This window comes from Podarcis raffonei, chromosome 9 (genome assembly GCF_027172205.1).
Source record: "Podarcis raffonei isolate rPodRaf1 chromosome 9, rPodRaf1.pri, whole genome shotgun sequence".
NCBI lineage: Eukaryota > Metazoa > Chordata > Lepidosauria > Squamata > Lacertidae > Podarcis > Podarcis raffonei.
Genome location: NC_070610.1, coordinates 62,164,532 through 62,187,173, shown reverse-complemented (window position 1 = coordinate 62,187,173; position 22,642 = coordinate 62,164,532). Strand labels below are relative to the sequence as shown.

At 44.2% G+C, this 22,642-nt stretch overlaps 1 protein-coding gene across 3 annotated transcripts in view; it reads left to right on the top strand.

The window, feature by feature from the left end:
- BMPR1B (bone morphogenetic protein receptor type 1B) overlaps window positions 1–22,642 on the top strand; it is a 214,307-nt gene that overhangs the window by 40,164 nt on the left and 151,501 nt on the right. The window contains exon 1 of one of the 3 annotated variants that reach the window (XM_053404035.1): window positions 4,167–4,316. The exons of the other annotated variants lie outside the window; for them this stretch is intronic. The gene's annotated coding sequence lies outside the window, so the exon portion shown is untranslated. Of the gene's footprint in view, window positions 1–4,166; window positions 4,317–22,642 lie in introns of those variants that run through there. 3 annotated transcript variants of the gene reach the window in all.

Here is a 22,642-nt window from a genome sequence, read left to right as displayed (position 1 = left end):
TCTGCAAGTACTAGTATAACAGTTGAATTTCTGGATTTGATTGATGCACTGCTGTGGCTGTTTAGAGATTAAGAGCCTCTGATAGCCTGAGCTGCTTCTCCAGAGCTCAGGATAGGAATGCATGGAAACCCCGTGTTTGAGCTTCCTAGAGTGTAAGAAATGTCACCTACCGTATTTTTCGCTCGATAACACGCACCTGACCATAACACGCACATAGTTTTTAGAGGAGGAAAACAAGAAAAAAAAATTCTGAATGAAACAGTGGATGTATCATTTTTGTGCTTCATGCTGCGGCCACAGACATGTGATTTGACGGTGAGTTTGGGGTAGCCCAATGCAAAGATCCTGAGGATCCATGTGGATCCATGCTTTGTAACCACGTTTTTGCACCATTGCAGCCCCAGGCAACAGTGGGTGCGTGATTTTTTTGGTGCAGGCTGTAGCCATGGGCATGCTATGTGATCTGATGGTGAATTTGGGGTGACCCAATGCAAAGATCCTGAGGATCCATGTGGATCCGTGCTTTGTAACCATGTTTTTGCACCATTGCAGCCCTGTTTTTGCATCAGATCATTGCTATGTGATCTGATGGTGAATTTGGGGTGACTCAATGCAAAGATCCTGAGGATCCATGTGGATCCGTGATTGGAACCACGTTTTCAGTAGGGAGGGAAGGAAAAACATAGAAGCGACAAGGAGAGGGGTGTGCAGAGAAGCAGCTGGCTAAGAATGCAGGAGAGGGGTTTTACCGGAGGGAGGAAAGAAAGGCAAAAGTCCCCCCCCCACAAGCCAGCCAGCTCTCTCTCTCTCCCCCCCCCCAACCTGCATGTTGCCTTTGAGTCCCAGACGCACGGAAAGGAATTGCCTGGAGGGGAGGGGTTTTCTCTGCTCTTTGTTCCGTTTGAGCAAACACAGTAAGGAAACAGAAGCGGGTGGGCAGTAAGACCCTGAGGCAGAATGCAGGAAAGCAGCAACTTCCTCCTTTCCTCCCTTCTCCGGACGATTTGATATTTGCCTGATTTATGCCTTCACTCGCGCTTGTCAGCTCCAGGGACCACACATTCGCTCAATAACACGCACAGACATTTTCCCTTACTTTTTAGGAGAAAAAATCTGCGTGTAATAGAGGGAAAAATACGGTACTTCTTTCTGCAAACACTGGTGCTGCTATAGCTGTGATATGGGGAATCCCTTAAACATGGCATTGCAGGGTTTTGTGGGGACCACCCAAAACCACTTGCATACCATCCTAAAGGATATTGTGATGTCCTTGTCACATAGCAGCAGGATAGATTTGCTTCACCAGGAAGCTAATCGGGTAGATAAATGTGGCGTTTTTGTACAGATAAATGATGTATGGAAGGACCTTGAGTTTGAAGTTGCTCTACTAGCTAAAATACCAAACACACACAAAAATCTTATTCTTTGGAAGCTAGTGGGGCTGAAAATGAGCAATGTTAAATTTTGTAAGTATAGTGTCTCTAATACTGAGAAGAACATATTCCCCTGCAAGAGACATATGAAGCGGGGAAACTTCAGCAATAGAATGTGTTCACAAATGTAAGGCTGTTTCTCAGAGTCTTGACTAGGGGTAATGGGTGGTGCTGTTATAACAAACAATAATTGCTTCCCATTTGGTGCTGCAAATGGGCACCATATGGAGGCAGTATTCATGCTTTGATGCTCCAGCAACTGTTCGGCTTATGTATTGTATTCATGTTTCCACACCAGCTATCAGGATGTGTTCTTTGCATTCCTGTTATCTTTGGTTTTCACACTTCGTTAACTTGGTTAAAACCAACATGGAACAAAAAAAGAGAAAATGAGAACAGAAGCCGTACTATTCCAAATAATGGGGAAGCTGTGGCATCTATTTGTGACAACCTTCAAGGTTGGAAGTTGTAGACAAGTTCAGATATTTGATGCATAAAACATTGACATTTTATGATGACTCTGTAGACATGTTCATCTTTAAACAAAGGAGTCAAGTGACATACTTGATCATTTCAAAGGCATGTAAAACTCTTAATTGCAAGTTTTCATACCATAAGGCTGTATTTCCATGCTAATTGCTTCAGTTGTCTTTGTCTGGTGCTCCATACAATGCAGACAAGCAGGTGTGCAATGTAGGAAGTGATGCTTGTTTCTTTTTTAAACACGGTGCCTCCATTTATTCTGGCACTATACACAGGAATGTGGAAGAGGCTGCTTTCTGCTTTGCACCAGTGGAGATTTGGTGCTATACACTGCAATCTAACAGTATGAAAGACTTGTTCATTTATTCCATTTATTTATAGGTCAAAAAATTCATTCATTCGATTTATTTACTTTATAGGTCACAAATAATAATTTATTACTATCATTATTATAAGAGATATCAAACATCACAAAGTACTGGTTTCTGGTTGCTACAGCAGGACATTCAGTATATTCTTGTCTCATTTTTGTTGCAAAAAAAATGCAGTCCAACAAGTGACTTATTTATTCTGATGAGCAAGCATGTAACAAATCTTTCTTAGACATGGTGCAGCAACTGTTACAAATACTTTGAATAAACCCTTCTCTATGTGTGTTACAATTATATTCCCTATTACATTTTGGTAACAAACACAGAGGCATATCAATGGTCAAGGTTGGCTGAAAAGCAAAAGACCACAAATAACCTTCAGTTATGAAGGTGCCGCAAGCAAAACGTCTTTGCCATGGTCTCAGCTAAGCTCCTTCCAGTGCGCAGGCAAATTGTATGAAGCATAAGATAAACACTGCATCAGCTAGCAAGAGGAGCTCTGTCAGAGCACAAGAAGATGAAGGGCTTCTATGGCATAAAATATGTCTAGATTGTTTAGGAGAATGCATATTGCCCAGCTGTTCTGCCTCATACAAGCACTCCAGAATGTACCACTGTTTTGCTTTCAAGAGAGAACATAACAGGAATACAAAGTTGTCATGAGTTTATGCCAGATTTAAATAGCTTTTTGCAGAAAGATCATTGACCCATCATCTCTCACTGCTGTTTCCTGATGCCTTTGTAAACTCACCACCTACTTCTCCATATACTTCCTCCCACAATTATATCACTAGTATTTGAAGCAAAAGGCTTAAATGGCACTTAAGTTGGATTTCCTGAACTTGGAATGTACAAATTACAGGCAACGTGATGGATTTGTAAAATATTTGTTACATTTTCATGCCTGTCTATTTTGCATGTTTGGGGGGATAATTAAAAGGAAAAAAGGAAAAAGGATAGTTAAATCTCAAAACAAGGAAAAAGGTTTTTGACAAAATCTAGACTTTTGACATGGGTTGCCATACACCCAGATTTTCCTGGACATTTCAGCGATTTCCGCTTGGACACTGCTTCCGACTGCTGTATTCCGAGAAATTCTAGATGTATGGCAACCCTAACATAGGGTCTTCAGAAACCAACTTGCTGTTTCTGGACTGGTGAAAATATATGTATATGTTCAAGGAGATTCCAGACATGGATAGAAATGGGTACTTTGCTAGTTCAGATGTTATTTTTTTGTCTTGAAGGATTGGGATGGGGTGACGCGTTACAAGAACCAATAACTTGCTCCCTCCTCATACCAGCTTCGTTAGTCAGTGCCTGACCAGGTCTGATGATATACTTGCAAATTAAATGCAGCTCAAACCTTTGTGGGAATGAAACCTTTCTGTGCTTTCCTAAGTGCATCACAATACTTTCAGCGATGGCAGAAGAATTTAAGAAGGAATATTTTATTGCCACCCTAATAACAGGCAAGGCCAATTTTACATGCCGTCTTCACAACCGGCTTTTGTGGTTGCAGCTGTTGGAATGCTAGAGAGCAGCAGCTGGAAAAATGTGAGGTTTTTCTGTTTTGCTTCATTTGTGAATTCACGGCAGTGTCACCAACAGGAGCTCCTGCTGCTGCGATAACTTGCAATGTTCTTTTGTGTGCATCTCAGGCAGGACTTTCTCAGCCTTGAGCTTGCTTTCTGTCAGGCCACCATGTGACTGTTCCAAAAAATGGAGAAACCTGAGAAGGAGATAGGAGCTTTCCTGCAAGTAACAGATGGTTACTGTTTAAATGCATGCATAACCCATTCCTTACCTCACATATAGAGAGGAGAGGGGAGCAGTGCTGAGGGAGGTGAGAGGTGAAAAGGGGGAGGCAAAAGATGGAGAATCAGAAAAGTTGATTGGAGCTTTCTTATATCCTTCTTAATCACATTCATATGGTAGGGTTTCTTTAAGCAAGCAGGAAGGGGAAGAAGTGATGGCCGTTCAAATGTGTAGTGCGTGTTGGAGTTCTGCAAATGAGCTGCAATGTCTGGTAAGTGTGTGTGTGTGTGTGTGCTTCTTTAATGAATAGAGTCTTTTCCAAGTCTGCCAAGCCTGCAGCAAATGCGGTCAAGGGATTTATTATGAAAAGTACCAAATCTTGGCATGGAGCTAATTGTGTATAACAAGAAGCGTGCTGGAAACTCAGCCCTGAGAGGTGACAAATGCTGCAAGTATTCTATTTCTGACGTCCCTGAAAGAGGTTTTGTGTAGGAGAATGCCGGTGCGTTAGGGCTTTGTTGCTAATGAGCTCCTTAACAGGACTGTGTGTTTTCTTGATGTTTCAATGCGACAAAGATAAACGGAGTTTTCTGCTTTGGATGTTTCCACCACCACCACCTCTTTAAAAGCCCAGCATAAGAGGGATATTTCCCACCACAAACCCTCCAAATCAATGTTTTAAGAGCTGTTCTCAGTCTGCCTTCCTAGCACACCCACATAGGAACAAAATATCAACATGGAGAGGTGTATTGTTAAGATGGTGCTTTTATTTTTAGATAGGGGAAGTTTAGAAAGTGGGACTGTTTTCTTTTTCTTTTAATGGGCCTTATATTTTAAGGAAGAGAACAGCAAATGCTTGTTAATTTAAGCATGTCTGTTGACAAGCTGTGAAGGTTTTAAAAGCTTGTTAGACCCCTTTTTTGCACACAGCTCATTCTATTCATCACTGAAACCTCTGCTATTACAGTGGTACCTCGGGTTACAGACACTTCAGGTTACAGACGCTTCATGTTACAGACTCCGCTAACCCTCGAGTTAAGAACTTTGCTTCAGGATGAGAACAGAAATTGTGTGGTAGTGGCTTGGTGGCAGCAGGAGGCCCCATTAGCTAAAGTGGTGCTTCAGGTTGATACCAGCTTCAGGTTAAGAACAGGCCTCCAGAATGAATTAAGTTCTTAACCCAAGGTACCACTGTACAAGCAATACCTTAGTAACCAGTCAAAAAAGCATGAAAGAGCTGGGTACCTTCTGCCTTTTCCACTACTTTCCCCAAGGGTGTTTATAGAGCTATCGCTGATTCTTGCTGCCTGATATGGCTATGATATCCTCTTTAAGGCACACCAAATGTATGTTCTACATATACTCCTTTAAGGCCACTCTTATAGTCCTAGAAGAGTCTCTCTCTGGGAAGCCCAGACCCTCAAAGTATAATCACAAGCATCAGAAGTATTTTCTGACTAATTCTGGAGAGGACTTCACAACTGAAGCCTTTTGACTCCTTTAGCGCTATGAGTAGTAGCATTCTTGTGCCTTTAGAAGAGCCTGGCTGGATCAGGTCAAACACCTGTCTAGCCCAGTATTCTGTTCTGAGAGCCAGTGTGGTGTAGTGGTTAAGAGCGGCAGTCTCATAATCTGGTGAACTGGGTTCGCGTCTCCGCTCCTCCACATGCAGTTGCTGGGTGACCTTGGGCCAGTCACACTTCTTTGAAGTCTCTCAGCGCCACTCACCTCACAGAGTGTTTGTTGTGGGGGAGGAAGGGAAAGGAGAATGTTAGCCGCTTTGAGACTCCTGAAGGGGAGTGAAAGGCAGGATATCAAATCCAAACTCTTTTTCTTCTTCTTCTTCTTCTTCTTTATTGAAACTATTAGTTTCACAAACTGCTTTGACCTGAATAATATTATAGGAATGCTTAAAATACTACATGTTTTATATTTGTTACTAGATTAACATTGAATATTATAATGCTGGCCTGGACAGGTGAGATGAAGTAAAATGTTCACTACTAAGGTTGGGCAACACCGCACAGTCCTTTGTGTGCTTGCTGATGGTAGAGTGGCTCTCATGTTTCACTTACTGAGAGCAGGTGCTTTCTGGTGCATGGCTTTTTGATGATGCACCATCTCATCCTGAGATACTACTAATTAAAAAGGGATCTTCATGAATGTTAAGGTTAGATCAAAGAAAAAAAATGGGGGGTGTTTGCAGAACCAGTGGCTTCTTGCCTTTCTCCACACTGTGTGTGCACCGTATATAGCGCAAGTCACACTTTTTGCACGTAAATAATATACCTGGTTTTACAAAATAGTGCAGAAAAGATGCATGGCATATGAAGAGATGTTGCAGTTTTAAGTAACAGTTACTAAGGACGTAAAGAAATCAAGTTGCCACTGATTCTGTAAAGTCAATAAGAACATTCAGCCTGACAGCTACTGCATGACTTCAAGAAGACTAGGGATTACAGTGGTACCTCGGGTTAAGTACTTAATTCATTCTGGAGGTCCGTTCTTAACCTGAAACTGTTCTTAACCTGAAGCACCACTTTAGCTAATGGGGCCTCCTGCTGCTGCCGCGCCGCCGGAGCACAATTTCTGTTCTCATCCTGAAGCAAAGTTCTTAACCTGAGGTAGTATTTCTGAGTTAGCAGAGTCTGTAACCTTAAGCGTATGTAACCCGAGGTACCACTGTATTATTTTGTTGTGGGGAACAAGAATATCATAGAGACAGCCTTCTTCAACCTGGTGCTTTCAGATGTTTTGAACAACACCAGGGTGTTGTAGTCTAGACAGCACAAAAAGAGCCAGCTGGGTCAAGCTGTTGGCCCATCTAGTCTAGCATCCTGTTATCACAGTGGCCAACCAGATGCCTGCAGATGCCGCTAGCAGAACCCAAGCACACACTCCCCTCCTATGGTTTCCAGCAACTGGAATTCAGAAAGATAATGCTTCTGATCAGGGAGGCACAGCATAGCCATCATACTGCTGTGCTGATGAAAGTAGAATCCACTGTGCAAAATCCACTGTGCTGCTTACCATGGGAATTTAATAGTGAATAGAGAAAGGCAAAGCATCAGATGGCTAGGATGTGTGGACTCTATTTTTCTTTCTAACATTGAACCTACTGAAACACTTCCCAAGCACATGTATGTATTCTACTGTATCCACATCTGGGTAAATGACTCCGATATGTGCAGAAAAGGCTGGATTTGTGTTCATTGATTTTGGCTTCATAGGATGAAAACAAGGGCATAGTTGCCTGTCATACAGTTCCTGTCATATTGAGTGTGGGTGTGACAGAATCCCATTTATTTCAGTTGGCATTTATTTCATTTGGCACTGAGTGATGAAGTTTTCTCACAGAAAGCACAGAAAGATTGTGATATATGGTTTGAGTCCATGTTTTGCCAGGTCACAACAAGGGTGCGCAACAGCAGCTGTTATATTGCCATTGTAGCAAAGTTTAACATGGCATCACATAAGCAGTTAAATAAATTAAAATGTTTAGTGTTAGGATTTTAGCAAGTCTTCAAATGCATGCAAATACTATGCAAGGAGGAGCTGTTTCCCAGGCAACCTAGCCCTTTGTTATTTTCAGGGCATTTTCTTCTACTGCTACTTTTAGCTGGCTGATTGCGTGTTTAGTAAATTAAGTGCTTGTTTTGTACTGTAACTAATGCTTCGTAAATTGCCTAACCTTCTGACAAGTGACTTTTGCAGAGATCACATTACTGCTTTGTGAGGCACCTGCATCGTTTCTTTAAAATGGGGTTCTTCCCATCACTTACCAATTTGAATTATGCAAAAAAACAAAAACAAATCCCATCTGTCTGGCCTCTGGGGTTAGATATAGCACTGAAGCATTTGTCAGGTATGTCCCACATGTCAGCAGTGAATGCAGGTTGAAGCCTAGATGAAGCCATTTGCAAAAGTCATTGAGCCAAACATGTGCCATAAACCATCTCTGGTACGCTTAGCCTCCTGTTCAGCAGACTGACTGCAGAAAGTGAAGGGAAACATGGTACTCAGGGGAGGGGGAGTCAACTGAAGCAACAGGCATTGAATCATTCTTTGGGAAGGCCAAACACGTAATTGCTCATCTGCTTGATCAAGTAATAGTAAGATATGCAGGAAACTAAGTTCCTTAGTTGATGCTTCTCTCAGTTTGGGGGTTTTCTGCTAAAGCAGGTGTCTGTAAAACTTGTCATGATGAACATTTCTCAAAGTGACTTTTTTAAAAAATCAACACCTGGAGGACCTCAAAAACATTTAACAGCTGCCTGATTTTTCTCTCAGCACAAGGTTAGAACTGCCCCCATCCCAATTCCTCTGACAATACTGGAGCAACTTACATATGCTTCCCAAGTGGTTTCCTATTTAGACAGCTTCCGTGGTCAAACCTGCATAGTATCTGTCAGGGAACTGCCATCTGAGACTAAGGAGGTGAAAGGGCTCATGGAGGGTGAGAGAGACCATTCAGCGGAGGAGGGGACCAGCAGGGGGAGAAGTGGAGTTCCAAGGGAAAGTGAGTCGGAGGGAGGGCTCAGAGACACTTCAAGCGGGAGCAGCGGGGAGATTTCAGGACCTCCTGTAGGGACACCCACTCCTCGGCGGAAACTGTCACGCCGAGAGTCCAGAAGACGCGTTTCCGTTAAGGAGCTTTTATGCTGGAAGAAGTTCCGTAAACGCCCACTGTCCGATTCAACGAGCGATTGATGGAGTCATGTTTAAGGAGCTCCATCACAGACAGAGGTTTGGGGACTTAGCCAAACTCTGAGGGATTAGGATTTTACGCACAAGCAGCTCATCATCCCATCACAGCAATCGGACAGTCCCTGAAAGCAGCTTGTGCAGAGAGGCATCATGAGTAACCCAGCCGGAGCCGGAGGAGCAGCAGGAGCTGGAGAGGGTCCAAGCCTGGAAGAAAGGTACAGAGTGTTGGAACTCCAGCTAGCAATGCAAACGGCGAGGCTAGAAGAAAGGAGGGCGCAGGATGCAGAAAAGGCAAAAGGCGCTACACTAGCAAGAAAGATGCCAGGAATGGTGCAGAAGTTTGGGGGGGACCCCAGGAACTACCAAGCCTTTAGGACAGAGATGCAGTATGCTCTTGAACTGCAGTTTAATGACTTTCCCGACGAGGCATCGAGAGTGGCGTTTGTGATTGGCCATCTCGAAGGAGGGGCGAGAGATTGGGTCAGACCCCTGATGGCAGGGAATAGTGACATGCTGAAGGACGCGAGGAAGTTTTTTCGCGCCATGGATTTGATGTTTTCCAGCGAGATTGAACAGGGGCTGGTGCGCAGACAATTGATGGCGTGCAAACAGGGGAGCCGATCGGTTCGTGAGTACTGGACTGAGTTTACAATGTTGATACATAGATTGGGGTGGGACCTTTCGGCGGAACCCATTCAAATGCTCTTTGAAGAGGGGCTTTCTTCGGCGGTGAAAGATGAACTTTCCCGGGCGCCCAGGGCGGAGTCTATGGACCAGCTGACCAAATCAGCGCTGACCATTGGAGCACGCCAGGAGGCAAGAGCCTTGGAGAAGCGGGAGGGGAAAGGAGAGCGTTGGAGGGATTTCCGCATTCCAGAGATTCCAGAACCAAGTTTCCCGCCAGGAGAGCCGATGGAAGTTGGAACAGCGCGCGCGCGCGCAGTTTCAAATCCCAGTGAAGGGAGGAAGAAGGAGGGAAAGAGCGCCAAGAAATGTTATCTCTGCCAGCAGCCAGGTCACTTTGCCAGAGTCTGCCCGCAAAGAAAGGAATGGCAAGGGATGGCGGGAGCTGTTGGGGGGAAGGAGGAGGAAGTCCAGGAGCCAGTAAAAGCCAACGCCTGTCTGCCTCTGTCAGGGCACTGCAGACAGGCCAAGGAGCAGTAAAAGTGCCCACTCCGGAACCTCCAAGACCAGCCCTAGTAATAGAGGTGTTGCTAGAGCTGGCAAACGGATACCCACTAAAGACTAAGGCGCTGCTGGACTCAGGCAGCTCCTGTAATTTTATGAGCAAGGAGTTTGCAGCTGAACACCAGATACAGACACTCCCTTTAAGCAACCCCCTGCAGGTCACCACGATCGATGGGAGGGAGCTGCTGGGAGGAGAAGTCAGCCTACAAACCGTCCCAATGGTTATGAGGGTGGCCAGGCACACTGAGAGGATAGCGTTCAATGTAGCCACCCTGGGAGGGGCTCCAGTCATTTTGGGAATGAGCTGGCTAGCGTTGCATGACCCGCTAGTGGGCTGGCATCAGAGAGTGGTCTCCTTTGGGTCAGCACATTGTCTGGAACACTGCAGAGAGGGAAAGGTGCCAGAAGGGGCAAAAGCCTCTCTAGCAGGGACGGAAGTGGCGGACAAAGGGAAGGTGCCCAAACAATACGCTGACCTGAGCAAGGTCTTCAGTGAAAGGGAAGCAGATAAATTACCACCGCACAGAGACTTTGACTGCCAAATTAATCTGGTCCCTGGGGCCCAGCTCCCCGTGGGCAAGCTGTACGCCATGTCAGACAGGGAAATGCAGGAGTTAAGGGAGTTTATTGATAAAAACCTGAAGAGGGGCTTCGTCAGAGAGTCCAGAGCGGTGGGGGGGAGCCCAGTGTTTTTTGTGGACAAAAAAACACACGGATAAACCGAGATTGGTCGTGGACTACCGGGCCCTAAATGCCGTGTCAGAACCAGTGACTTTCCCCATGCCCAGGATTGATGACATTTTGACCAGGGTGAGGAAGGGAAAGATATTCACGAAACTGGACCTGAGAGGAGCATACAACCTGATACGAATAAAGAAGGGGGATGAATGGAAAACCACCATGTTCACCCCTTTGGGGGCGTTTGAATATCTCGTTATGCCATTCGGATTACAATCAGGCTCCGCCTGTTTTCAATCGCTCATGAACCACGTACTGGGACCTTTGCTCTACAAGAATTGCGTGGCCTTCCTCGATGACGTGCTGATATATTCAGAGAATGAGGAGCAGCATGTAAAGGATGTCAGGGAAGTGCTGAGCCAGCTGCAAGCAAACCAGTTGTGGGTGAAATTGGAGAAGTGTCAGTTCCACACCAAGGAGGTGGAATTCCTGGGGTACCGCTTATCAGACAAGGGATTAGCCATGGATCCAGGCAAGGTCCAGGCGGTGCTGGAATGGAAGACACCGAAAACGAAAAAAGATGTGCAAAGGTTCTTAGGGTTTGGGAACTTTTACCGTAAATTCATCAAGAACTTTGCCCACTTAACGGCTCCCATCACGGACTGTCTAAGCAGCAAGAAGAAATTCGTTTGGACGGCGGAGGCGGAGCATGCTTTTGAGGAATTGAAAAGGGCATTCGCTTCGGAAGAACAGCTCCTGCATGTGGATTTACAAAAACCCATGAGAGTGGAAACTGATGCCTCAGACCGGGCGGTGGGGGCGGTGCTGCTTCAGCCAGGGAGCAATAAGTTGGAATGGAGACCGTGTGCCTTCTTTTCGCGTAAGCTGAACAAATCCGAGAGGAACTACACGGTATATGACCGAGAACTACTCGCCATTCACGAAGCGTTCCGGAGATGGAGACACTTACTAATTGGCGCACAACATAAGGTGCAAGTGTGTACGGACCACAAGAATTTGGAGTATTGGAGAATGGCACGGGTGCTCAACCAACGACAAGTGAGATGGGCCCAGGAGTTCTCCAAATTCCATTTTGAAATTTGCTATGTGCCAGGTCCAGAAAACATCAGAGCGGACGCTCTCTCTCGCAAACCTGAATATTTGGAGGGGGAGGGAGCGCCGGAAGAGAGACATATTATCCCAGAGGACCACTGGGTGTGTGGTGCGGCCTGGGTGGGGCAAAGAGAACTGGTAGAGGGAACGGTAAATGATGAGTACGCCCAGGACAAGCTCAGAGGTCTAAGGAGAGAGGGAGAAGACCCCGGGGGTTTTGAAGAAAGAAACGGGGCATTGTATTACAGAGGGGCGCTATATATACCCGAAGGGGAATTGAGGGGGAGAGTACTCAAACAGCTGCACGACAATCCCACAGCGGGGCATTTTGGGCAACACAAGACCATGTGGTTGGTGACCAGGGAGTTTTGGTGGCCCAAGGTGAGGGAGGATGTACGGGAGTATGTGAGAAGGTGTGACCAATGCCAGAGAGCCAAAGGAGAAAGGCGGGCACCAGCGGGGTTATTAGAACCGTTACCCACACCAGAACGACCGTGGGAGGCGGTGTCGATAGATTTTATGACTGATCTGCCCAAATCCCAGGGGAAAACCGCCATACTAGTCGTAGTAGACCTGTTAACTAAGATGGGTCACTTTGTAGCTTGCTCACATGCAGTCACGGCGGAAGAAACAGCGAAATTGTTTGTAGAACATATTTTCAGACTGCATGGCGCCCCCTTGAGGGTGGTTTCCGACAGAGGGAAACAGTTCACGTCCAGATTCTGGAGGAAACTTATGAGCTTATTGCACGTAGAGGTCAACTTTTCGACTGCCAGGCACCCTGAGACCAATGGGCAGGCGGAGAGAGCAAACGGTATTCTCCAACAATACCTGAGGTGTTATGTCAATGACAGAGAGAACGATTGGGTCGAAAAGTTGGCACTAGCGGAATTTGCTTACAATAATGCTGAGAATGTGTCCACCGGGATGAGCCCCTTTTTGGCTAATTATGGGTGCCACCCCAGGGCGTTTCCAGGGGAAGGAGGGGAAAGATGGAGTGTTCCGGCCGCGGAACTTTTTGTAGAAGAAATGGAAGCGATCCATCGTCAACTCCAACTCAACTTAGAAAGGGCCAAGGAAGAATATAAGAGGCAGGCAGACAAGAGCAGAAGGGAAGGTGAAACAATTAGGGTGGGGAGTCGGGTCTGGCTATCAACCCAAGGGTTGCCGTTCAAGGGGGGTTGCAAGAAATTGAGACCCAAAAGATTGGGACCATTTGAGGTCATCCAACAGGTCAACCCAGTGGCGTTCAGACTCCGGTTACCGAACCACATGAAACTGCACCCAGTATTCCACAGGTCATTACTGTCACCATACAGGGGGGAAGGTGAAGGGGTATCCACACGGGGGCCAGCCATAGAAGAAAGGGAAAGCCGCAACCATGTGGCGGAAATCATCGACTCCAGGTGGAAGGATAATCAGGTGGAGTATTTGGTCGCGTGGGAAGGGGAACCGGAGTCGGAAAACACCTGGGTGAAGGCAGAGGAGGTCCATGATGAGATCTTGATCGAAACGTTCCACCAAAGGTTCCCCAGGAAACCTCAGCCAGTAGCGAGGTTTCGGAGGGAGTACTTTGGCACCACCGACGATGAGGAGGAACTGGAGGGATTCAGGGAATCGGAGTTGGAAGGAGGAACAGACTCCGATGAGGAGGAGTACTTGGAAACCGGAGACAGCAAAAGGTGGAGGGAAGTGTTCGAAACTTCGGAAGATGAGGGAGGTTCCTTCAGGGGTTTTGCTCCCTCGCCTCCCGCAGAGGAGGGGAGGGAAGGGGGTGAAGGGGGCCCTGGAGGGGAGGTGGATGTCAGGGAACTGCCATCTGAGACTAAGGAGGTGAAAGGGCTCATGGAGGGTGAGAGAGACCATTCAGCGGAGGAGGGGACCAGCAGGGGGAGAAGTGGAGTTCCAAGGGAAAGTGAGTCGGAGGGAGGGCTCAGAGACACTTCAAGCGGGAGCAGCGGGGAGATTTCAGGACCTCCTGTAGGGACACCCACTCCTCGGCGGAAACTGTCACGCCGAGAGTCCAGAAGACGCGTTTCCGTTAAGGAGCTTTTATGCTGGAAGAAGTTCCGTAAACGCCCACTGTCCGATTCAACGAGCGATTGATGGAGTCATGTTTAAGGAGCTCCATCACAGACAGAGGTTTGGGGACTTAGCCAAACTCTGAGGGATTAGGATTTTACGCACAAGCAGCTCATCATCCCATCACAGTATCAGTAGAACTTTATTGTGTGCTTTCAGATCCTAAGGATGGACAAATCTGTCCATTGTGGTTTCTCATATTTCCAACCTTAGCCACATTTTTATGTCAGTTTGCAATTATTATTATTTTAATCCTCATAAAAGTTCACCAGCATTTTATTCTATACCCCTCTTAAGATGCACATTTTTTGCAATGACTTTCCCCTACTAAAATGCATTTTGTACATTATTTTCACAAATATATGTATTTTAATGCATGCTTTGCCCTAATGTACACATTTTTTTGATGGAAGAACTGCATCACAAAATTTGTAGAGATGTGATTTTCAAAAGCTAGTTGTGTTTCACCCGTGCTGTCTTTGGGACAATATGAATTAGGTAGGTTCTGAACAAAATTTCTTCTCCCATCCTTAAGTTTCACCTAGAGCAAAGAAGAACAAACTTATCAACGAGTCTAAGCAGCCTAGGCATAGAATATCTGATACAAAGAATTGCCCCCTATTCTAGCTTCTGCCACTGCTCTGTTTTCTACAAGAAGTTTCTCCAGTTTTCCAGTATTCCTTCTTCAGAAAGACCCTCCAAACCTGTACCCTTGGAAACTTTTGAAAACTTTTTATTTTCCCAGGCATTTCAGTTTGATCAGGCCAAACACTTTAAAGTTATGTTGTATATGCAGCCTTAATATAGCTGATTGGTTCTTTTTATTGTGGAGCTTTGAAGTAAGCTTGTTGACATGACTGAAAAGCAACATAGAAAAGCGAAAATAATTAAAATAATGTATGTGGGCCTTAGGAAAGGACTGGTGGGAAAAGCCTGGAGGAAAAGCCCTGAGACCATCTGTTAGAGAGTTTAGGGTGCCTTTTGGCATATTCTCCAGAGATTTATAAGAAAATAAAATTTAGAATTATAAGAAGGGAGAGAAAATTTCAGAGAAATTCACATGGGGTAGGATATGTGGTTTTAGTTGCACTGACTTAACTTTCAGCAGGTGTTTGTGAGTGTCTTATCTTCCATTCCATAAATCATCTTGGGCATTGCCTAAAAGAGTAACCTAGAAATATCTCTGGTGGCTTGTTGTCTGCAGCCTTCTTATCTGCCTGCATTTCCAGAAAACCTCATTACTTTATTGGCTTGGCTTTCTTGTAAGCCTAGGAAAGTGAGGAAGCTGTTTTCCATGTGCCTGACAGCTGTTTGTCATTCTTTAAAGTGAAGCATTTTTACCTTCAAAGAAATCAGTATAGAATTTTTTTTTTTAAAAAAAGGATAAAATGAAGGACTTCCATTTTTAAAAAATGAAATCTGTGAGTGCACTGAATGACTTTAGGTGTTCAGTAGCCAGCCTCCCCCTCTTTGCAGTTCTCAGTTAAAACTCAAGGGAAAGATGTTATGAGGTAACTTGTCCCAAAGGCCTTTCAAAAGCACATGCAGTCAAGGAGAGTGCAGAATGCTAGAGAAAGTCTTATGGCATTCTTACCACCCACAGCTCTCTTGTAATAATAAGGTAAGGTCAAAACACAGTACCAACTGAAATTCTACAGTGCCCTGAGAAAGAGAGTATAAAATGGAAGTCTTTTTTTGTGGGGGGGGGAGGGCAAGAGAAGTTTTGAGAAATTGGAGGACACGTTTTGGCACAACACTAGGAAGCTGGACCTTAATAATGAAAGATTGTGATCTGGCAATACTAAGGGAGCTTAATGGAGGGAAGCATGCTCCTAAATTTTTACATATTGATTTGAAATATGCAGCTAGCCAGTTATCCGGCTGAAGTTTATTTTTAGAGTTTTGAAAATGTCTGTGTACTTTCAGCAGGCCTTGATATGGGACTGTTTTATTCCCAGTTCACAAGCAATATGGCTGACTGGCTACTTAGTAATGGGACTTCTTATAATGTGTTCCTTTGAGTCACACACACACACACATATGTGATAAATGACCTTCACCTTTCAAGAGCCAGAGTGCTTGGCTTGATCAGCATTTCGCCTGGTCTAGTTATTTTGGAGCATAAAAACTCCTTTGGGGAAATGGGAAGCAGACTTCTTATCAATGTAGGCTTTCAATAAGTGTTTGGCGCCTTCAAAAACAGTGAGAGAGGTCTTGAAATCACAGCCACTTTTGAAGCCTCACTTGGCTTTTTCCTGTACGACTTGTTCTTAGTATGTATGGGCTGACTTTCAAAATGATGAAAACTTGGAAGCAGTCATGGTTTTATATATAGTGGGATGCTGGCAAGAAATGCCAGTTTAATTTTGTCCATCATCTGCTAGCTTATTTCTCTTTACCTCTACCTCTTTACCTTTGGTTGCTGTATAGCATAGTCACCTATACACACCTACATACATGATAGGAGTGCTTAGTGCTGGAAGAGACATGAATATGTTACAATAGGCAGCCAATTCCAGACAGGCAACACACTATTTTTCTGACTCCAGTCTTCACCATGGTACATTATTAAAGTAAATGAATCTCCAGAGACAGATAAAGGAAAGCAGCTCCTTAGTTTTCTTGGAAGTAGTGAGCAATGAAGCAGATGATAGCTAGAGTATAGGTGGTAGAAAAATGCAGCTGAGCTCATCTTAGAGTCTACCTGCTAAATGGTAGCAGAGACGCAACAGTTCTCTGCTACAATCACATCCCTGCCTGCCCCCCTCCCCCTGTTGCTATTCAGCAGCACCAGAAAATACATCTTGGGAAGGGCAATAGCTGCATGGTAGAACATCTGTTTTGTCTGCAGAAAGTCCCAGGTTTAATGCCCAGTAACTCTAGCTAGGACTGGGAATGTCCCCTTTCTGAAACCCTGGAGAGTCATCACTCAATCTAAACAATGCTAAGCTAGCTAGACCAATGGTCTGACTTGGTATAAGGCAGCTTCTAATGTTCCTTAGACTTCTGTTTGCTAAGCACAAGAACAAAGCCACTGATATCAAATGGAGACTTGGCTGTCACTTCTTTTACAGTATAGACACTATACAGTTAGTGGATGTGCCAGAACTCTTATGTCCATTATTGAATTGTCTCGAATATTTGTATACCACTTTTCAACAATAAATTCTTAAAGTGGCTTGAGTCTTCAATGCTGCACTGTTGTATAACAGTAGCTAGCTTTCAGTTTGTCTAGGGGATAATTTTTGATGAATAAGTTTTAGTTCCTGATACCCAAGGATGCAAATAAACTAAAAGTAGTACAGTGGTACCTCGGGTTACAGATGCTTTCAGGTTACAGACTAACCCAGAAATAGTACCTCAGGTTAAGAACTTTGCTTCAGGATGAGAACAGAAATTGTGTGGTGGTGGCGCAGCAGCAGCGAGAGGCCAATTAGCTAAAGTGGTACCTTCAGGTTAAGAACGGACTTCCAGAACAAATTAAGTTCTTAACCTGAGGTACCACTGTATGGTTTTCCATCTGTTTGTTTGATGTTTGGAGGAGATTGGCCTGCTGGGTGCCAGGAGGTAATCGTTGTATAAGTGGGAGAGGTTCCAGGAACCTTGAAAGAGGAACTTGTAAGGTCACTCATAAAGAAACCTTCCTTAGATCCTGAGGACTGCACCAACTACAGTGGTACCTCAGGTTAAGAACTTAATTCGTTCCGGAGGTCCGTTCTTAACCTGAAACTGTTCTTAACCTGAAGCACCACTTTAGCTAATGGGGCCTCCTGCTGCCGCTGCGCCGCCGGAGCACGATTTCTGTTCTCATCCTGAATCAAAGTTCTTAACCCGAGGTAATATTTCTGGGTTAGGGGAGTCTGTAACCTGAAGCGTATGTAGTCTGAAGTGTATGTAACCCGAGGTACCACTGTACTAGACAGTCACTAATATATGTTCATCCTGGGCAAGGTACTAATGCAGCTGATTGCTGTACAACACTAGACACTCCAGACTCTTGGATGATACTAATTATCCTCCACCATCTGAAAGTGAAGTGAGTGGAGATTAAGGAAAGACACTTTTCTGTCCTGAAGACATGGTTATCGAATGCTTCCTAAGTGATAGTATCATAGAATTGTACAGCTCAAAGGGACCACATTAGTCATCTAGTCCAGCCCTCTGCAATGCAGGAATCACAGCTGAAGAATTCCTGACAGAAGGCCATCCAACTGAAGGAGAGTCCACCACCTTCCGAGGTGCTGAAGTGTTGAAAGTCATCTGAATGAGATGGTCAGCATTCATTGGTATATACTGTGCATAGGTGGGAAATATGTATTTCCTTTGGAACCCGGTTCACTTGCCTGAAGTCTTATTCTCCAAATAGGACTACCCAGTATACTTTGCATAAAACCTTATTTTTTTAATAGAATAACTTGCTCAGACATGAGATCTTCTCATGGCCCTGGGGCTAGCTCTTTGCTAGACAGCTCCTGACGTGGAGAATAATGTAACTGGAACATCAAAGAAGATCCTGCCTTAAGATTGTTATTTATATAGTAATCAGTAATACTTCTGTCTACCACTCATAACAGAAATGCATGAATCTTACTTAATCTATGACTGCATTCTTGCTTAATAGTATTTTTTGCCATTCTTTGTTACATGCTTTCAGCAGACCTGTTTATATCATATTTATGTACCATAGCAATATATGATTTTGCCCAGGCAAAGCTAAAGTCTGTTGCAGCAATAAAGAGCTATTAGCCTTGCCTAAAAATATGGACCATTCCAATTTTTCCATGGTTATCCTCACCTCACAAAGCCTTCCAAGGCAGTCAGACAACTAGCAAATATGCTCTAGCCTTGTGGTTGGAAACCACTTGAAGGAACCACTTGTAAGCACATAATTCATTGAAAGTATGTGTTATCTGTTGCCCAAAGATCATTGATGAGGATGTGGTTTCAGTGACAACTATATACCTTTGGATTTGTAGCTTATTCATTGCACCAAATCCAGTTGCTACACCGGGAGGTTAAAATCTCTTCTCCTCTTCCTACAAGTGGGAAAGAATCATTTGAAATGCTCATTCAAGTTCTCTATTCATTATCTCCTGTGCTCTAAAGTGGTCTCACTGACTTCAGGATACTACCCTAGAATTAGCACAGCCATATTATGGTTTACTGGGTTGGCTTCCACTGACCAAGCCAGTAGAAGTCATGCTAAATTAAGCTTAGTTAGAAGCTGCTTGATTTGGAGCCAGTGCTGTGAACTGTACTCATGCGTATTACAGAGCTTGGCCTCAGAGCAACTTAACATTCACATCACTGGCAATTATGCAAGTAACCATGAAGCAGGAACCAGTACAGAAACTAGCTATAAAACTCCTGCTTTCTATTTATTATTTCTTGGGAAGTGTTTGCTATGCGTTCCCATATGTACACTGTGCTGTATTGGATTAATCAAAACAAAAACCAGAAATGGAAGCCTTCAACCCAGGAAGGGGGGTGGGAGGGAAGTAAAGCAAAATGTCCACTAGATGTATGTTTCATAGTGTTTTGCAATATGATGTTGGGTTAAGTTCAGTGACCTGTACTGCATTCAGGCAGGTAATTACAATTTAATTTATTGCAAACCTTCCTTATGCTCAAACTGAGCTGCCATTTCTTCTTTTCCCTCCAGAAACTAAGTATGTCAGATTGACTTGTAGTAGACCTTAAGTACAAATTAACTATTTTCCCTCTTCTACCACAATACACACATGATTTATGAAATGTACTGCCAGTGATTTGTTACCAGATGTTATTGAACCAGCTGCAGAATATGAGAGGTTTTTACTTTTAAATGTGGACTGGTTCTAAAAATCGGGACATTCATAAGTTGAGATGACAAAGCGGACTCAGAAGAGGCTTAGACATAACATTCCAGGTGTATTTTCAGAACCTTTGAGTACACAAAACTGAAATCGCAGCAAGGTTTTAAATAAGAAGATATTTGACTGGTTTGATCAACATTTCATCTTGAACTACATTTGTGGAAATGAAAACGCCATTGAGTGGGGTATATTGGGTGGTCATATTTTGTTCCCTTGCAAAATATGTGTGCATTTTATGTCAGATGGGGTGACATTAGCCTTGTTCACACATCATGGTTAACCAGAGTGGCTTAATCTGTGGCCCACCCAGATATTGTTGGACTCCAATTCCCCTAAGCTTCAGGCAGCATGGTCAGTGGTCAGGGAGGATAGGAAGTGCCACCCAACAAGATCTAGATGGCCACAAGTTAGTCTGCCTTTGTTTACCACAAATGTATTGAACATGCCTACTTTGCTTTTCCCCATTGCTGCACAGGACAAACAAACCATAATTCCCAGCTTACCATTATGTCTGAACTGAGGATCATGTTTTCTTTAGATCATTATTAAGCTAAGAATAAACTTGGGCTGCAGATTGCGCATTGCTTGGAGTGAAGCATGCCACCATGACCGCTGGTTTGCACATAATGCTTGGACAGGGGATCATGGTTTGTTTACTTTGCAAGCTAGAAGGAATAGGAGCAAAGCAGCACAGATCAGTGTGTTTATGGAAAACCATTAGCCATGGTGTGAAAACTGGGACAGTGGATGCTTGTGTGTTTTGCATTAAAATTGTTCAGTGGCAGAGGACAGCAACTTGACGGGAAAACTAATATGTGCATTTTATTTACCGGGTATTTATCTATTACATGTATATGTTAAGCCGTTTCCTCGGCTCCTCTAAAAAATGACACTCAAATGGAAGGGCTCACAGTGTTGCAATAAGCATATGATTTGTGTGCAAAAGGTCCTCAGTCCAATGTCTGGCATCTCCAGGTAGGACTGGACAAATACTTGTGTTCAAAACTCTGGAGAGCTACTGCCCATCAGGGTAGGCCAGTCTTCCCCAACCTGAATTAGGCAGCAATCCTATATACACTTTCCTTCCTTATTTTAAACTTTGAGCCAAAAAGCGGTCTACAAATAAGCCATGATATAATGTGGTGTACCTAGAATTAAGGGACGCGGGTGGCGCTGTGGGTAAAAGCCTCAGCGCCTAGGACTTGCCGATCGAAAGGTCGGTGGTTCGAATCCCCGCGACGGGGTGCGCTCCCATCGCTCGGTCCCAGCGCCTGCCAACCTAGCAGTTCGAAAGCACTCCCGGGTGCAAGTAGAAAATAGGGGCCGCTTACTAGCGGGAAGGAAAACAGCGTTCCGTGTGCTGCGCTGGCTCGCCAGATGCAGCTTGTCACGCTGGCCATGTGACCCGGAAGTGTCTTCGGACAGCGCTGGCTCCTGGCCTCTAGAGTGAGATGAGCGCACAACCCTAGAGTCTGTCAAGATTGGCCCGTACGGGCAGGGGTACCTTTACCTTTACCTTTACCTAGAATTAAGGTCAGCTGATCAAAGTAGGACTTGTGTCTGTGCAGGGATGCCAACTTGAAAAAAATATTGAGAGGCAGCAGGTAAGTCCCACTCTACATAATTGATCGCAAGATGCAGCACACACACACTACAGTGGTACCTCAGTTTACGAACTTAATCCATTCCGGAAGTCCGTTCTTAAACCAAAACCATTCTTAAACCGAGGCATGCTTTCCGTAATGAGGCCTCCCACCGCTGGTGCCCTTCCACCATTTGGATTCTGTTTTTAGACCGAGGTAAAGTTATCAAACCGGGACACTACTTTCGGTTTTGCAGAGTTTGTAAACTGAATCGTTCGTAAACAGGACTGTTCTTAAACCAAGGTACCACTGTATTTGAATGGCAATGCCCATCAGATATTTTATTGGGGAGGTAAAGGGACTTCAGGCCCTATGAGTTGACTCTTATGCATCTCTATTAAAGAATTGTAGAGCTATAGAATTACATGGCACATTGCACTTAGTTCCCATTGAAGTCATGGTCAGTTTTTCACACTGATTTAAATGGGAACCAAGTACTGTTCACTTAATCTTGATACAATCTTGTGTTTAATATAGTCAGCCAGAGGAAAAACAGCTCTAAGGATGAGAAAGTGTCTACCCACCGCCAATAAGACAGTTAGGTTTGTTATAATGGCACTTAACTCTTCATTATTTAAAACTATTATAAATAATAAACAGTTTCAGTATAAGATCTGTGTTATACTGTTATGAAAAGTTAAGAAAAAACTTGTGTGCAGTAAAGTGCAAATGATGTTGAATCCATTTAGGAAAAACTCCAGGGAAAAAGAAGTATTTTCTCAACAATTTTCTGAATATTGCTTCTAATTTCTGACCATAACCATAGGTGTACCCTTAGTTATCCCTAGCTATAGCCATAGCTATGTTTAGAGGGCACTACAGAATATATAGTGCGTTTGCAACTTAGGGTGTGTTCACATTACCATTTAGCACAGCTCCAGTATGCTTGCACCACTGGTTTTTAAAGCTGGGTTCACACCACATTGGTCACAATCCATCTGTATCCTGTGGCTTTCCAAGAAATACCCCTTTGACGTGATTTCCCTTAGACTGTCTTCTGTCTGATTAAAAAATAGAAGCCACAGTTCTCTTATGGTGTGGACAGTTCAGGTGGCTTTTGTGCACGCGCAGATGACCATGCATGCTTAAATGTAAGCTACACTTGATGTGGGGAAACAAAGCATCAGGTAAAATCAGCCCTGTTCTTACACTAATGTGAACAGAGGCAGAAGCAACTGACTTCGAAAGAACATCAGTGGAAAACATTTCAAGCTGCTAGTGTGAGCATAGTCTTAGTTTCATATTTAGATTAAGTAAGTTTATGTTTATAGGGGAAATCACAAAAACAGAAGATTCTGAGGACCTTTTATTCCCCGAGGAAATAAACAGCT